Genomic DNA, 18,941 nt, shown 5'->3' with positions numbered 1-18,941 from the left:
AAGGATATGAACTTTTTTTGATTAATGTACGTAGAATCTGTATAGCCCAATGAATGGGTTTCATGCTGTGACCAGGGGACGTTGCTCATGTTGAGGGCCACGCTATCAGGTTGTTTAAAGAGTATCCTGAAGGAGGATACACCCTGGGGCACGCTACAACGTTGAAACTACAGTAAGACATGGTGTGCGAGCGAGAATAAATCTTTCTTATATACTAAATAGTAACTGCACAAATGACCAGAAACTGATGAAACCTATTTTTGCCCATAAAAGAAATAAAAATCTAAAAGAATTCATTGTTCACTCTCGCTTCGCGAAGAATTCTAAAAAGGATGCCCTAAGTCAACGTTCAATCCTGACCAACCACCCCCTTAAAGGAACCTTTCCATGTTCATCATGCAACTCATGTAGCAGCATCTTGTCAGGTGAAGAATTCGAGTACAATGGCCATAGAACCAAAGCAAAGGAAATGTGGAATTGTAAAACAAACAACGTAATTTACTTCATACAATGTCCATGTCTCCAAGGATACGTAGGTGAGACCTCTAGAGCAATTCAAACACGCCTAAACGAACACCGTTCGGCGATAAGGACTAGAAAAACTGTATGCCCAATGGTTAAACATTTCCTAGATAAAGGACACAGTGCTGATGAGTTTAAATGGAGGATTTGAGAGAAAATCCATGTTCCAGACACAAAGGGAGGCACATCTATCCAAAAGAAACGAGAAGTCTTCTGGATTTTTGTCTTTAACACCTTCAGACAAGGCCTAAACAGCGAAATCCCGTGGGAACACGCAATCCTTTAAGGAAAACCCCAAATATAGCAATACACATATATGTCTACATGAGTAAAAGACAGTGTTTTGCTAACTTAGATACATGAGTTAAACATGAAATCCTGTATGGGAACACGCAATCCTTTAAGGAAAACCCCAAATATAGCAATACACATATATGTCTACATGAGTAAAAGACAGTGTTTTGCTAACTTAGATACATGAGTTAAACATGAAATCCTGTATTCACCACTCCTATAGGAATCTCCAATATAGATTAACGACCTTAGTCCTCCCCAAATAATAGCCCACACTTGAATAAAGTCTAGTTTAAAACTATAAATCATAAATACTAAGAAAGAAATAATTTAATTTAACTACCATGGTTTCAATAAATATCTCTGTGTAAAAATAAAATATTCACAATTATCTCTTTCAGTGAATAAACCTACTAACTCCAAAGTAAAACAGTTCCGCTCTAACGTCACTTTCTAATACTATTGAAACGTCGATTTCACACTAAATTATCCAGTTTCGCCCTCTAGTTGTTTAAACCGTATTTGTTTTTTATTTTCTATAAATGTATTATATTTTCCAAATTAGATACATAACTAGCAAATCTTGTATACATCTTGTACAATGGGCTATGTCGGACCCTCTATTGTTGACGCCCAGAATGGGAGCGCACATTAGGATTTCACTAAAATGTAAACATTGCCGTGCTCTACACACAATAGAACAACCAATCACGAGTGCCGACTGTGTGTACACCCAATCGAATACGAGTTTACAAAACTCCGCTTCTTCTGAAATAAAACTCCGCACTTTCGCGCCCTAGATAAACGAAAGGCGAAGAAACTACAGGTGCGAGTAATCTAGAGTAATCAACGTCAATATATATACTAGCGCAGGGAAACAGGTAACTGACCATCACTTTTTCCCGCGCTTGCCGTTCAACGAGACGTTTCATCCCGCCACCGGACATAGGGAGCCCTGCCGACCATCTTCAGGTATGACTTCCACCACAAGCCCTAAAAATAGACTACTTGAAAGAAGCAATAGTAAATTTTACTATCTTCCTTCTAGTCATACTCTCCCCCTTTTTTATTTTTATTTTCTAATTCGTAGGCAGGGAGATCTTTTAACCCTACTCTCCACACGCCTAAGGACTAACAACCTCCTTACGCCTGAAACCTGAAAAAGACAAGCATCCTTCTTTTTAGGTAAGACAATTTATAACAATAGAAGGGACGTAATCACCGCTATGTAAACAATATATATTCGATCCCTAATTATAATCTTCATGTACTGCTCTAGGTTATCAGATTTGTACGAAAAATGCATCAACAATAGACCAGCCATCCATTTGGAAATCTATTGACAAAATCTTAAAAGAACTAGATATAGTCCAGGAGGTAAGAATAATACTACTAACCTATGCACTGTAAATAATTCTGATCGACCAATGAGACATAACTTCTTCTTGTAGAAAATAAATAAATAAAAATAAAACACTATACATTCCATTATTTTTCTTCTCCCTACTATGACAAAAATTAGAAATCCAGAAATACCCAGGAACAAATTTTATCCAATATCCATCATAAATGGGTTCCGGTTGGCGGGCTTAACTACCTATCATCAAAACAATCAGGTAAAAACAACGCCAAAATACACGCTTTCTTTTGATAGCTATCTATAATTATCAAACATTTATGATATTATCCTCTTTATCCTCAGTTTAAATTTATCTGACACCGAAAGAATTCTACCAAGAAAAGGAAAATTTATTTTTAAACAACTCCTTGCTAAAAACTACCCATTAGTAAGTATCAGACCTACTTGCACTAAACTATTTTTTCGCCATGAGACATTGAAATACCATTGACTAAATTAAAAAAGATCACGTATTTATGGTGCAAATCTGATTAATGTTACTTAAAACCCATTTCCATACCGGGCTTTCTGATCACCTATTGAAACTCTAATGAAGACCATCACATACTGTTTCTATGATGGATGTAACCTCATAGAGAAAATATCTTTATACAAATGCTCATCATTGGCATTTACTCTTTCGCTATTTTTTAAAAATATCTTTCCGTCCTTAATAGACAGACTAAATTTCGCAAGGAAATGACAAGACAAATGAAAATCACTAAGTTGCTTTTTATTAATCTACAGCTGCTAGAAACTTAAATTTTCTTTTGTTTCCTAAAAAAATGTTTAGAAACTTATTTTTAACTTGTGATTTGGAATTGATATAATTCTATGTTCTATATGCATCTTCACCTTATAGATATTGTGTGGCTGCTCCAGGAAGAAGGCGCTGGCCGCCGAAACGCGCGTAGAGACCGAATTTTCATGCCACCTACCCCCATTTTTTAATTGTTTGTTAATTAATAATGTGTAATTGTCAATTATATAATGTGATTTTTTAACTGCTATTTGATGTCATATAAATGACTTTTTTAATTGTGTTAACTGTTTAATAAAAACTTGTGTTTTAGCCAGCTGTAGTTCACTTCCATATCTTTTTTGATCTATATGTGACTTTTTATTGTCAAATTGCCTAGGTTGTTACTTTTCAATTGCCGCTCGTCTGCGTCCCATCCACCCTCACAGCATTGAGTTGTTCACCCGCCATCAATATTCACCAGGCACACATGATGTCTATAAAGAATCAATCGCACTTGCAATAGTACATTAACAGTCAAAGCGCATTGTAAAGTTCGAGATCGACTTTGTGAATTTCCCATGAAGAAGAACCTACCCCCCCCCCATCCCTTCCCACCCTGCCTCCCTGCTAAACGGACCTGCAACTGCCCGCCACCCCAACTCAGCAGAGCGCTTATCCCATTCCAAAAACAGAGTACTTGCACGTCGGGGGAGAGTGTCCCCCAAAGCAGGCGGTCCCTCTGCCGCCCTCGGGATGTCCAGGCCAGCGTCCATGAACGACGAGAACAGCCATCCTTATGGGAGAGAGCCAGAGTCCAACCAGTCCATCACGTGCGAGTTTCATTCGCCACCAGCTGCCCCAGATCGGTCCTGTGATGGCGACCCGCTCGCACTTCCCCTAGCTGAAGACTGTGAGCCTGGTCGGCCGTCGTCCTCAGGCCTGTTGCGTCGACGGTTAGAAGTGCGGTCCACCGTGCGCCATCCTTCCAGCCAGTCTCTCGCTGTCTCCGGAGAGTAAAAAAAACAGACCTTCTTGTCGGCCACCACTCTCAGCCGGGCCGGGAACAACATGGAATAAGGCAATTCCTGTTCGCGAAGCGTTTTCTTCACCTCCAAGAAAGTTCTCCTCCTGCGGGTGACCTCCACTGTATAATCTGGGAAGAAGGATATACGAGAGTTCTGAATATGAATAGGTGGTGCCACCCTGGCCGCTTGGAGAATAGTGTCTCGATCTCTAAAATTGAAAAGTCTTGCCAGGATGGGACGCGGGGCAGCCCCCGGCGTGGGTGTCCCGCCGGGCACCCGATGAGCACGCTCCACTGTAAAGAAGTTGGAGAGCCCCTTCGGGGCCAGTTGGGTCTTTATTAGGTCTTCTACGTACAAGTCCATGGCCCCTTTCGTCTCCGATTCCGGGACCCCCAAAATGCGGACGTTGTTGCGTCTGGAGCGTCCCTCGTGATCTTGCTTTTCAGGAGTTTATTGTCTGCTTGCAGTTTTTCCATAGCCACCTGCAGATCAGAGACATCCTCTATGAGTGATTTAGCCACTACTTCCACTTGTTTCACTCTTTCACCCATCTTTTGGAGGTCGGCTCGTATGAGGGTCACCTCGGTAGCAGTCGAGCCACTGTTGCCTGGACTTGTTCCAGAGCACGTAGGACATCATCCAGGGTAGCCTTTTTTGCCCCTTCACTGTCCGCACCCTTGCCTATGGACCTGCGCTGTTCAGGCTGAGTGGATGCCTGGTTGTCGTAGGCGAATTTTCCGAGTTTCGCCTGGGCGGCGGTTTGCCGTGGCCCTTTCCCCGCCATTTTGGCTCTACGGCTGGACACTTTCTGTGGTGAGGTGAGCAGATCGTCCGCAGCCGATCGTGCCGAGGTGTCCATTCAAGAGGTTCAGTTCGGGAACAGGCCAGTGGTCGCTGTCGATGTTATAGTGTCTCCGGCAGCAGCGGACCCGATTCAGCTTCGGCAGGCCAGAGCAAAATGGCGGTTATTGCGCAGTAAGTTTCAGGTCACAGCCGCGGCCGGTTGCCGTTGTAGGGTACTGCTTCGCAGCGCCACTGGATAGGTAAAGCAGAAGATCAAATGGTCGAAGGGGATCCGCCGGTTCGGTGGTTCGCTGGTGTCGAGCTCTGTCGTCAGCGGGCACTTCCTGTCGATCGTGCCGAGGAGGGTCTACTTCCGCTCGGCCAAGGGCTCGACTCGACACCGCGGCTGCAGTCGTGTCACTAGGCCCCTCGCCCGTGAAGGACTAAGTTGATTTTTCGTCCTGTTTCCGGGGTCGGAGAGCTCCCAAATTTCTCCTGCGGTTGCCGTTCGGTCGCCGCACCCAGGACACCCCTTCTGGGACGATTAGTGAACGGATAGGCATGCGGATTTTTGCGGGAAGTCGCCTTGCTACGGGAGCCTCTCTAGGTTGCTGCCGCCATCATCGGCTGCTAGCCACGCCCCTTCTCCGCACTTTTTTAACACCTGGGCAAACCAGAATTATGTGGGGTCCATGCCGCCTCCGGACAGCTATGGGGTTGAATATAGGATGCCTGCCGAGAAAGAGACCTTTCTACAATAATACTCTGAAAAACGTGAAAATGAGTTTAATTTTCAGAGTTGAAAGCTTATTGTCAAGCAGATGTAATGATCCTACGACAAGCATGCAACCTCTTCAGAGATGTTGTGGTGGAGATGACTAAGAAAGTCAGGGTCTTGAAACCCAAGACCCCTCAAATGAAAAAGACAGTCTAATACCTCAACCCCTTTTAAAACATCACTTTGGCTTCCATGTGTATGTCCATCTACACATGTTTTTAAGACTCGAAAGTATCGCTCTAGTTCCGCCAGACCACTATAACGGTAAACAGAAACTTTATTCAACCCCCTCCATCCAATGGCTCATGTACGTCTCTGAAAAGGAAGACATACATATTCAGCACGCCATACTGGGGGCTGAATACCGTCTGGGCCCTTATTACCTGGATGGGTATGCAGTGATTAACGGGGTTACGACTGCTTCTGAATACAACGGTTGTTTTTACCACGGTTGTCCTCAGTGTTACAAACCCCACGAGCGTGACAGACTGTTGAGTACCAAATTAGAACACTTACACAGACATACTCTGATGAAGGCCCAATATGTTGAAAATGTGGCTTCACTATGAGAACCCTATGGAAGCATGAGTGGCTAGATATGTTAACATCCGATGCGGAACTCTGCTCTTTCATTAAGAGGCATGATTTACCCGAGCCTCTCGAGCCCCGCAACGCCTTATTCGGGGGTCGTACAAATGCCATACAGCTGTACAGGGCCGTGGGTGATGGTGAAAAAATACACTACTACGATTTCACTAGTATGTACCCATTTGTGAACAAAATGAAGGTCTACCCCTTAGGGCACTCCACCATCATATATAGAGACTTTAAACCCCTTTCCGAATACTTTGGGCTAGTCAAATGCGAAATCTATCCTCCAAGTCAGCTTTACTTTCCAGTGTTACCATATAGATTCAATAGTAAGCTGATATTCCCCCTCTGTCGAACATGTGCAGTGTTTAAAAAAGGGGCCATTTGTATACACACTAAACAACAAAGGTTGCTCACTGGGACCTGGTGTAGAAGCTTCCTTAGAGAAAGGGTACAGGCTCAGGAGAGTACACAAAGTGTGGCATTTTAAGAGGACCACGCCCCGTCTCTTTGCCCCTATATTAATTTGTTACTCCTAGACAAACAGGAGGACTTAGGGTATCCCAAATGGTGTAGTAGTCAAGATGCAAAGCAGAAATACAACAATGACTACTGCACGCATGTGGGTATCCATTTACTTCCCCATTTGATAGTGGTCAACACTGCCCATTGACAGTTAGCCAAACTCTGCCTCAACTCCTTATGGGAAAAATTCACACAGCGTACAAACCTGTCAAACACTACCTTAATAACAGATCCTGACTAACTGTTTAAGTACCTTTTTTCCCCTTGTTACGAGGTGTCCAGCTGCGAGTTTATCGATGACGAGACCGCTGCTGTGTGTTGGAAATACACAAAAGAGTACCCCACAACCTGTAACAACATGAGCATCTTTATAGCGTGCTTCACGACCGCTCACGCCCGTCTAGAATGTTACAGGGTTATGAATACACTCCAGGATCGCTGTTTGTATCATGATACCGACTCTGTGATTTTTCTGAGTAAACCGGGGGATGAAGACCCTCCTCTTGGGGATTATCTAGAAATCTAACCAGTGAACTCAATAAGTATGAACATATAATAGAATTCACCTCCTCCTAGCCTAAGACCTACTCGTACCAAACAAACAACAACAAAGTGTGCATGAAGGCCAAAGGTATAACCAAAAATGTCAGCAACACCCGAAAAATCAATTTGGACAGCCTGAAGGATCTGGTGCACCAATACTCTGCATCGGACCACCGTGAAAATGATAAAACCATAATTGTGAATCAGCCCTGCATAGTCACAGAATGCAGCTGCCCGACTACTTATGAACCTCCCCTCCAGAGTATCAGCCAAACCAGCAATCAAGGCCCTACACTGGCTCCCAGTGCGCCAAAGGGTCGAGTTTAAGGCCCTGTGTACTGCACATAAATTGCTGAATGGCGTCGGCCCTGCAATCCTCTGTGACCTGGTCACTCCTTACAAGGCACCCAGATCCCTTCGATCTGAGAATGAGCGTCTGGCCAACATCCCCAGATACAGGAAGACACGGACCGGCGGCCGACGCTTCTCCGTGAAGGCATCCGCCGGGTGGAACTCTCTTCCCCGCACCCTGGGCTGGAACCGAGTTATCTGATTTTCAGAAAAAAACTGAAAACGTTCTTATTTCCAAAATAAAGTCCCCTCCTCCCTCTTTCCTCCCCCCTCTGTTTCCCACAAACATTATAGCGCGGGGATGCCTCCGGGTCACCAGGCGCTCTACAAATCATTAAATAAATAAATAAATAAATAGTCAGATCCAAAAAAAGTGGGAAATTACAACCCAACCCTTACATAAAACCTTATGCGTTGTTCTCGACAAAAGGGTCCTGACTGCTGACTATAAAACACTGCAATACGGCTATTAGACACATTAGAGAGGGCGCCACCACACTATGGATACCAGATTACAACATCTGTTCTCCTGCGGTAAAAGCTACTTTATAAAGAAGCTCTTAGAAAATGCGGCCAGTGTTTTATCCCAAACACCTAAAAACATTGTGTGGCTTTATTCTTGCTGGCAAGATCTTTATACCGACCTCTCCCATAGTTTCCTGCATATCAGATTTATAGAAGGCATCCCTGATAATCTCAACGACGATGAGCTGCTGCCACCGAACCGTGTAACATGGTAATTGTTAATGACCTTATGCGTGAAGGTGGGAATCATCCCGAGCTAGAGGGAGCTTTTACTCAATATTCCCATCATCGCAATCTAAGCATCTGCTACATTGTGCAGAACTTGTTTTACAAGGGTAAGAGCAGTCACTCTATAGCTCTCAATGCCTCATACTTTTTTTTTTAAAAAACCCCTGTGACAAACAACACATTTCCATCATAGCTAAACAGATGTACCTGGGAAATACCCACTTCTTCATTGAGGCCTTTAACGATGCTACAGCAAAACCCCACGGCTACCTGCTGGTCAACTTAACAAATAATACTCTAGAAGACTACTGATTGAGGTCTGATATTTTCCCCCTGATCTCCCGGTCGCTTACACATATAAGACCAAGTCTTGAGCCTATAAAAAGCTGCGCTGAAGACTTTTAGAGATATTTACAGTCCTGCCCCTTATAATACGAGGTGTTGACCATGTCTGACCACCTACGCCGCAATTTAGCTCTCCTGAAAATGCTGGTTACAACTAGTCCCCAACACAGCAAGGCCATCCTCTGTGATGCTTCTAACGATATAGTGGCAGCCATTTCAGATATAGCCCCAAACTCCCTAAAAGGTAAGATACCTATATCAGGGAGTCAGTTACAGGTACTGAAAAAGAAGCAGCATCTTATCAAGAAGCTCAATAATGAAAGGTCCTCACTCATTACCAAGAAGAAATTGGTGAAACAGTCTGGGGTTTTATAGGCTCTTTGTTGGGCATACCTATACCCATAGTTACAAGCCTCCTCTCTGGACAGTGATGGAGCATGCCTCAAAGATGTATTTAGTTCCAAGACAGCAGTTGGAACAGTTGGGCCCTTCTACGGACAATGCATGGGATATACGGCGAAATGAGACTCTGTGTATGGATGCTGAAACTAAAGACATTTTGAACCGGACCGATCTAAACCCTTATGACGAAGCTAACCTTAACACCGATACCCCTAAAAACTTTTTAAGTTACTACAAGCAGTGGAATACCGAGAAAAATAAGCTAACTCTATATCCCCCAGACTCTGAACAGCCACCCACACCAACGCCTGCTCCTCTGGGCCAGGGACAGACTGATTTGCATATAGCCAGGTTCTGAGCTGGGATGGGGCAGTGAGATAAATAACGGTGATGGATCAAGCCCTGATCTTTGGACTGGGTAAGAGTGGTCTGTTTAACTCAGACACTCTGTTCATCACCACCCCCTTTTCTAAATCGTTTTTGGCCACTATAGGTGTGGCAGGGTATACTCAGACATGAGTCCCTTTCTCACTGCTCCATCAGGATTCAAGCAAGCCGGGCCGAAGAAGGCTGAAATGCCAGAAACCGGTCCCCGGTAGCTTGTCTCCTTTCTGGTGAAGAATTGGCTTGGTAGTTTAGTCTGCCCTGTTCCCATGATGCACTGGGCCAGGGACAGACTGATTTGCATATAGCCAGGTTCTGAGCTGGGATGGGGCAGTGAGATAAATAACGGTGATGGATCAAGCCCTGATCTTTGGACTGGGTAAGAGTGGTCTGTTTAACTCAGACACTCTGTTCATCACCACCCCCTTTTCTAAATCGTTTTTGGCCACTATAGGTGTGGCAGGGTATACTCAGACATGAGTCCCTTTCTCACTGCTCCATCAGGATTCAAGCAAGCCGGGCCGAAGAAGGCTGAAATGCCAGAAACCGGTCCCCGGTAGCTTGTCTCCTTTCTGGTGAAGAATTGGCTTGGTAGTTTAGTCTGCCCTGTTCCCATGATGCACTGGGCCAGGGACAGACTGATTTGCATATAGCCAGGTTCTGAGCTGGGATGGGGCAGTGAGATAAATAACGGTGATGGATCAAGCCCTGATCTTTGGACTGGGTAAGAGTGGTCTGTTTAACTCAGACACTCTGTTCATCACCACCCCCTTTTCTAAATCGTTTGCTCCTCTGCCCCAGCAGCCACCGCCGGCCCGGCCCCGCCGAATATTGAGGCTAAGATTCTGGCAAAAGCACTTGCTAACAGGCTCCGGCCTCACATTATGGGGCTTGTCCACCTGGATCAAGCCGGGTTTATGCCCGGCAGTGCAAGGGCACACGTATCGGTGGCGGCGATTCAGGGCAATGGGGTCCAGGCGGCACTCCTCCTCGGGTACATAGACAGAGCCTTTGATTCCTTGAGCTGGACTTATCTATTTGCGCTTCTGCCTCTGCTCAACCTGGGGCCTCACTTTTTATCCTATGTGAGACTTTTGTATACGGATCTGACGGCGTCGGTCAGGGTGGCAGGGGCCATATCATCAAAATTTCCCATTGCACATGGTAAGCGCCAGGGGTGCCCCCTTTCCCCATATTTGTTTGCCCTGGCAATGGAGCCGCTGGCGGCTTGGGTGCGGCTGGATGCGCAGCAGCATGGCTTTGTGTGGGAGCATGGCCTGGCTGACAAGATTGCCCTCTATGCCGACGATGTCCCGTTCTTTCTCACGCGGCTTGATAGGTCGGGACTGCGCCTATTGGAAATTATGCAGATATTCGGCGAGACCTCGGGACTCTACCTAAACCCTAGCAAATCGGTCATCGGGGTACTAGGTGATGGTACAACTGTCGGGGAGTGGGCCTCCACGCTGCAACTGGCGGTGGAGGGTATTAAATATTTAGGGGTGTTCATCTCCGCGAGTCCCGTGCTCTCCTGGAAGCACAATTTGATGCCGGTTTGGGATAGAGTCCGCCTGGAGATGAAGGCGTGGTCCCCTTACTGTAGATCGTCCATCTTTAAGATGCCGAATGCCCATCTTTAAGATGCCGAATGCCCCTTACTATAGATCGGCCATCTTTAAGATGGTAGCCCTCCCTCGATTGCTCTATCAGCTGCAAAATCACCCTTACCCGATCTCACCCCAGTGGTTCCGACAAGTCAATTCAGCATTGGGACAATTTTTGTGGGCCGGAGGAATGGTGTGGGTAGCGCTGCGCACCTGTTTCCTATCCACCTATGAGGGGGGTCTGGCAACCTCCGATATATTGTCGTATTATCAAGCCTCTCAACTGTTAGTTCTAAATGAATGGTGGTATGGAGATGGGGGGATCCAGCATATGCTCTGGAGAGACATCTTATGGGATCCGCTATGCTGCATACGGTCCTTTATGCGCCGTGGCTGTAAAGGGGACTGCCCCCGGCCACCCGGGTGGCTTTTCAAGTATGGAGACAGGCTCTATGCTGTATGGGATGGTGGTATAGGCTGACGCAGGAGACCCCACTGTGGCGCAACGGCCGTCTACCCGCACTGGCGTCACTTCAAGGCTTTGGGGACTGGGATGCCATTGGCATCTCAACTTTGGGAGAGGTGATGTCAGGGACAACGCTCAAATCCTTCCAGGATTTGCGAGGGAAGTATGATATGCCCCAGTCCCAGTTTTTTAGATACCTACAGTTCCGCCATGCCATCAGGCCGAGTCTTGAGGGCCTGGATTCCCTACCGGAGTTTAGCCCACTGGAGGCCAAAGTTTTCATGGGGGACCTAGGGGACAAAAAGATCTCCCGCATCTATCGCACACTGGTAATACATTGCTCGACGACACTACAGAAGCTTCGGGAGTCATGGGAGCGGGATATAGGGGCGCTTAAAGAAGAGGATTGGAGGAAGGCACTGGAGGCCGCAAGAGGCGCAGCAATAGCGATCAGATTGCGATTGATCCAATTTAAATATCTACATAGGGTGTATTTTACAAGGGAGAGATTGTGGCGGGCTGGCCTCATTGCGTCCCCAGACTGTCTCAGGTGTGGTAAGGAGAAGGGGACATTGATACATACGGTCTGGAGCTGTGGGACACTGGTTGGATTTTGGGCTGGGGTGTGGAACTGTATGGCCGAGGTGTTGGTGTGGGAACTTCCTCGCACACCACATTTAGGATTACTACACGTCCTGGAAGGGGTGGGGGGTAACATATATAAGAGGTATGTGCTGCTGTTGGGCCTTACCCTCGCCAAAAGAGATATAGCCAAGGCGTGGCAGGACCTTCGCCCTCCCTCAGTGTCAGTGTGGAAGAAGGGACTTGATCAGCCAATCTTTGTGGCCCTAGGGTGTCCACGGAAACATTACAAGATATGGAAGCGGTGGGCAGAGTATCGGGGCCTCTGGCTGGAGCCCCTGATGGACAGGAAATTGGATCAAGAGATGGGATAGGCGGGTCAGGAGGAAGGAGTACACATGATTTTGGTTGGTGATTGTGTTGAAGAAACCGGGAGGAGATGTCGTGCGATCGGGGTGGGTGGGATCCGGGCAGGGGGTTTTGGGGGGGGGGGCTGGGGAGGGAGAGGGGAGGGGGGATGTTTGGTCAGTTTGATGAAACCTTGAATTCCAAAAAATGCTGTATAGATTGCCAAATTTGTGATGCTTTATATTGATGTGCAGTTAACTTTGATGTGCGAGGTGCTGCCTTTATTGTGCGATCCATCAATAAGCTATGTTTTCAACAAAAAAAAGATAGTCAAACAAAATCTGTCTGGCGTGGTTGATCTGTATGACGCTGTTGAATTCCGAGAATACGACCATGTTCACATTCACCGGCATTGGATTACTAAATTGTACTTCCGCTTTTAGATTTCTGTTTTTGACCAGGTTGTAGGATGTAGAGTCTTCCATGTCGGGAATCAGGTCGAATGCGTACAGCGTGTATCCGGCTCCATAGCCTTCTCTTGACACAACTACTCCGCAGTCCCGTAGGTGCTTTCCAGTTATTGAAACGGGCCTCTGATATTCCCTGATAAAATTGGAAGTTATAAAACTGGGAGTGTAGGGTTTTGCAGGAATCACAGCACCCTCGTGGACCAGAGCTGCGTAGTTGATGTTGTAGTGCTTAAAATTGAATAGATTTGAGACGTAGACGCCGCTAAAAGCTGTTTTGTCCACAAAACCGATGATTATAAGCTTGGGTAGTTGTCCCAGGAATAAATTCTGTTGCTGAGTTAATCGAGTACCAGCTGGGTACTGAATACCTTCAAAACTACTCTTTCCACCGCGCCCTTTGCGTTTGATATTTGCAAAGCGCCGGCGTGAGCTAATCTGATGCTCGGGGACACATTCACTCTCTTTACAAACAGACTTGCTGACAGTATGTCCAGCTCGTACTGGTCCACATCCCGGGTGATGAGACAGAATGAGTCCTTGTTGCGTGTGAGCTTGATCTTAAGATCAATTCCATTGATGAGCAGTTTATTTTGGAAGAAGAGGTGTGAATGTATGCGGCCCAGGAGGTCAAAGTGGCGACTACCTGCTGCAAACCTTGCTCTTTTTACAAAACCCTGATTTGCACCGTCCCGAGCAGTGTCGTCAAACTGCAAGTATGTGTCCTTGTAGAAGAGCCCCGCTGAAAGCTGCGTGTCAGGGGCATCGCTACTGTAATTGAAAATGCTCTCCAGGTAGGCTCTGTAGGCGTACATGTTATCGCTCTGTGTTATGAGAAGGTCGCTCAGGGTAATGTCCACCTGGTTAAACATGGTTGCGAGGAGGTTAGCGACCGTCACAACCTTAGCGGTTGCTGCTATATCGGTGCCATCCGCTTTTACGATTTTACACACAAGATGCAGCATCTTGTTGTTGAGATCCAAATACATATCCGTGAACCCTGATACAAAAAACTCTATAGGGGCCAGAGGTGTCAATGCGGCTAAAGGTGATACCTCCATGAAGAAGCCGTTTCTTTTCAATGCTTGTCTGCGTGGGCTTTAGAGTAAACCAGTTTACCTCTGATTTGGGGCACTCGCCTGATGCACAATGTACGAAGGCCATGCTTCAGGTTACGACGCTTTAAAAATATTGACTTTAGAGGCTGTTCTCTTCTTCTTCGAAGCTCTCTTCCTTCTTGGCATTTTTCCCTTCTGAGCGTGCTTTGAAGAAATCCTCCATTTTTTATAGGGGGCAGGCGGTCCTCTGCGTCTCGACGCTTCCTTTTTAACACTTGCGCTTGGCTTGTACACCAAACCTGTGCCTTTTTGCGGTTGTTTGTTCATGCGCTCAGCAACTGCGGAAGTAACAGAGCCAATCACATCCTGGGCACTGTTCGTAGCTGCCGCCTTAACATGCGGTTTTGCAATTTCATAGCCTCTCATAACCGGTGACCCTTGAAAGTACGGAAAGCCTCCATATCTGGCCCGGTTTCGGTAATAGTTCCTGTACATAGACGTGTCGCCATATGTTTTCACAACCACCTTGATGCCTGCTTAATAGCCTCTGTTGCGTCTTGGCATTAAATGAAGCTTAACAATAACTTTCCCGTATTTAAAGGACACCGGCACAGACTGATCTTCGAAGATCATAAGTGAAATAGTGTCAAAATGGTTTTTAGAAACTGCAATTTAACAAACCTGACTAGGTTTGTTAAATTGAATGTTGACCATCGTATTATTTTTGTCCTGTACATGGACCCATCTTAACAGCGACGAGTAACTATCGCTGATACTCTGGGCCTCTACAATATCGCTATACACATAGAACGTGTAGAACCCCCTGTTAATATCAGGGCACGTGTGATCATGTTCGACCTGACTTTTCACATGCTGTACTATGCCTAAAACTCTTCTTAATTTACCGGAGCAGTTAAACGTCGTATTTTGACTCGGGGTTTTAAGAAGCACCTTCCTTCTGATGTTATCTAGCGACAGATGAATATTAGAGTATGTTTTGATGCTGGTTATAGATTTGTTGGTGGCGTTGACAACACTTGAAACGTTTGGGTAGTAGCCGTATGGGATGCCCGCATGTATGCTCACAGGGTCCTGCTCGCGCTTTATGTAAAACTTGGCATCACTCGGTGTAAATGTATTCCAGGTTCTAGGGTATTGGATTTTGGTTAGGGCTACCTCCCAATCTCCTTTCAGATCCACAGGCTTAACCAATTTCATGGTGTAATTAGAAATCTGGTTTTGGGGAACATGTCCTTAGAAGCGTTGGACAGTAGGGTAATATAAAAGGGCGTTGTCTCTATCGTATCAGCTGCTTTTAGACGCTCCCTAGCTCACAGACCCTTCAGCAAGCTGGCCAACACCCAACTGTTAAATTTCTCCAGTCAGCCCCACCATTTGACATATGACTGGCTATTAACCCCTCTACCTTTCCTTTTCAGAATCTTTTTAACCCGATACACCCTTTGCGGATCGTTGGGTACCCTTTGTAAGTCTTCCTTGTAAAAGTCCCCCGACAACGCTTCCCCATCGTAGTCCTTTAACCTGTAAATTTACAGCCTTCTTTAAGCTCCGCACTTTCTACTATAAATATTTAAACGCAACAAGTCTGTTGGCAGCCTTTCATAAAGACCCCTTTCATTTTTGAAATCCTTACGTGATCACCTTTTTTAAAAATAGGCTTCTTCATCTTTGTAGCGAAATTACGACTGTACACCGTTCTCCAAACAGTTAAGGAATTACTAGGAGTTACCTCTTCGGGTGCTGTTTTGATGATCCTGTGATAACTGGCATTATATACAGCTAAAAAAGCCTGTAGAACATCCACCTATCTGTAGGTGTTGTAGACCGTAAAATACCTCCACATCTTAGACTTTAAAGTTCTGTTAAACAGCTCTACAACTGCCGCTTTCACCTCCGTGTGTGTTACAAAATGTCGAACACTGGTATGCTTTAATAATTTCTGGAATAAACAACACAAATGCCAGTACTGGACTTTGACTTAAAAAATGTACTTTTTCCGACCAATATGAATTAAAACATAACGGTCCGTTTTTTTATATAACGTCACTAGTTTATTTATTTATTTATTTGTTTCACTAGTCACTTCTCTTTTTACTTTTTTGTTTCTAATTTTTGTAGACAGGAAGAAGTTTTTTTTGCTCACGGACTTAGGGGTAATGAATGAGTGGAAGGTGAGTGACGGTCATTCTTTTAGCAGGAAATGCACCCTTGAGTCCAAAATGGATGTGAGGACGCATTTTGTTTTGCTGAAATTATATATATTATATATATATAAAGTGAAGTGCTGAATGCCTGATTTGTATTGTGCGCAATAACATGTAATTTCATGCATTTTCCCCATTATATCACATGATTATGCAAAAGCAAATTACATGAATTTCATACACTACTAGTGTTTTTACATTTAAACGGTTGTCCCTGATCTCCCCTCGGCGCTCAAGGGTTCTCTGCCAGCGCTCATCTGGCCTGCAGTGTGGGCTAAAACGAAAGCTGTGAGACGACACGGCCACCAAAGGAGCCATTGATTAACATGGAAATAATAGCAGGCAATGACTATCCCGCAGTATCTGTTCTTTAATGAGAACTATTGCTTCTTTCCTATTAAAAGCATTCAGCCCCAGCTGAGAAATGCTTCTACTTCCCTTTCAAATTGAGAAAGTGCAGCTACTCAGCATCTTATAGTACCCGCCCATCTACATCACTGTTAGCAGCAGGTAAAGCCCTTATGTCGACTCCTGTTCCTTCAGCAGCAGGAAAAAGACTTACTGCTCCGCTCCTGTTCTCTTTGCAGCTGGTAAAGTCTTACTGCCCTACTCCTGTTCTCCATACAGCAGGAAAAGTCTTACTGTTCCACTTCGCTTCTCCCTGCGGCAGGTAATGTCTCCTGTTCTTTCTGCGGCATGTGAAAATGTTTCGCAATCAGCGTGGTTCATTCCTGAGTGGGGGTAATGCGGCTATTGATAGCGTTCGGGCGGGCAAAATCTTTTACAATTTGAAAGAGTTCTTTGCTTCTGTTTCCAGCCTGTTCAATTTTGGTAGACCGGAAGAAGTTTTTTGTTCACAGACTCTGGCGTAATGAGCTTTTAACGCTAGTTTATAAGTAATTTTATTTGTGGAGTTAAAATCTTAAAGTCTTACTGCTCCACTTATGTTCTCTCTGCAGCAGGTAAAGTCTTACTGCTCTGCTCCTCTTCTATCTGAGTCAGGTAAAGTCTTACTGCTCTGCTCCTGTTCTATCTGAGTCAGGTAAAGTCTTACTGCTCTGCTCCTGTTCTATCTGAGTCAGGTAAAGTCTTACTGCTCTGCTCCTGTTCTATCTGAGTCAGGTAAAGTCTCACTGCTCCTCTTTTGTGTACTCTGCAGCAGGGCAAAAGTCTTTGGAGGCCCTACACACTTGGGTCGGGGGAGCTCAACTAACCTTTTGTGTCCTAACTTGGCTTTACCAGTGCTTGCTTTGCTAATGTTGTCTTCATACTCTGGAGGCAAAAATAGATTTTTCACGCTTAAATATGTGACATTTTATACCTTTTTCGTCTTCTTCTTTCTTTGCTTTAATTTTTGCATCTTTTAGTCTTTCTTTCTTTTGTTTATTTGCCATATTCGATGTGTTTCTCCAAGTGTAGCTGGCATAGATGCACCTACTTCTCCCCCACCCTTTCTCTCCCTACTTCTCACCCTGTTTTGGTCTCACTTCCTCTCCCCCCTCTTCATTGCTGTTCTGCCTCCATTGTGATTGTGCAACAATGCATATAGTTCACGTCTCTGTCCCTCTGTCTGTTGTGTCCATGTTTGTTGTTTCTGTTGAGACCATATTGTTGCACACTGAACCTACAGGCCTTTGATCACCAGCTTTCTTCCTCCATCACACGATGCTGCCTCTTTTGATTATAACTATTGGGCTTTCTTTGTTTGTCCACGTTCGTCTGCAGCGCTGGGATGCCATAGGTTAGCTATTGCGCTATATAAATGTCTTTTTCATTGAATTTCATATTCGGATCCCCTCTGGATCCCCTCCGGATCCCTTCTGGATCCCTGCCTCCTCCATATTGTTGTCAACAGATAAGATTGAAGGGCAGTGGATACAATCTTCCATCTTTATCATTGGTATATAATAATTTGTTTTTGTTGTAATCTGTAGCTAGGGGCCAGATGTATGACCATAGTAATTTGCGAGTCGTAATTACTATGTATAGCAGTGTCAGAGACACTGATTGCGATGGGGTCGCAAAATGCGAGGCTCATGAATATTAATGAGGCTGTCACAGTTTGCTACCCCATTGGAAATGGCTGGCCCTCCCAGGGATGGTGGCCTGCTGGGCTCAGCAGACCTCCATGTCTGGGACTGCTTTTAAATAAGGATTGCGAAAAACAAGGACCCCCTGGACACTGATACCAGTGAATTCCTAGGGCAGGGACAACAGTGTGTGAGTAAACACCCTAGGCAATCAATAACAGTGGCAACACAAGTAACATCAATTGACAGTAAAAACTAAAGGTAAACAAGAAAAATTAAAATGGTCAAGATTTTAATGTAAACAATTAAAAATCATACAAATACATAACATTTTCATAAACATATAAAGTGGACACAGTAATAAAAAACATACATTTCATTCCTAATAATACATCTGAAAATAGAACTCATTTAATTAATAAAAATCACACTGTGGCGAGTGTAATTCGACGCGTGTTTCGGTGTAAGGACGCCTTCTTCAGGAGCCACCCAAACGTGTTGATATTGTTATCAGGAGAATCTCAAAAACCCTATATGTTAGGGAGACGATCAAATTATTGGATGCTCAGCAAATATCTGGGTCATCACGTCATAGACATTCCTTCCAAAAAATCTTCAATGGGCTACAGGACGCTATGTAGATAGAGAGCCCGCACAAGTGGAAGGTGAGAACAGATAAAATCTCGGAGCCAGCTTAAGTAGAAACAGGCTTGTAAGTGATAAA

This window comes from Lissotriton vulgaris, unplaced genomic scaffold (genome assembly GCF_964263255.1).
Source record: "Lissotriton vulgaris unplaced genomic scaffold, aLisVul1.2 SCAFFOLD_328, whole genome shotgun sequence".
NCBI lineage: Eukaryota > Metazoa > Chordata > Amphibia > Caudata > Salamandridae > Lissotriton > Lissotriton vulgaris.
This window is presented reverse-complemented; position numbering follows the sequence as displayed.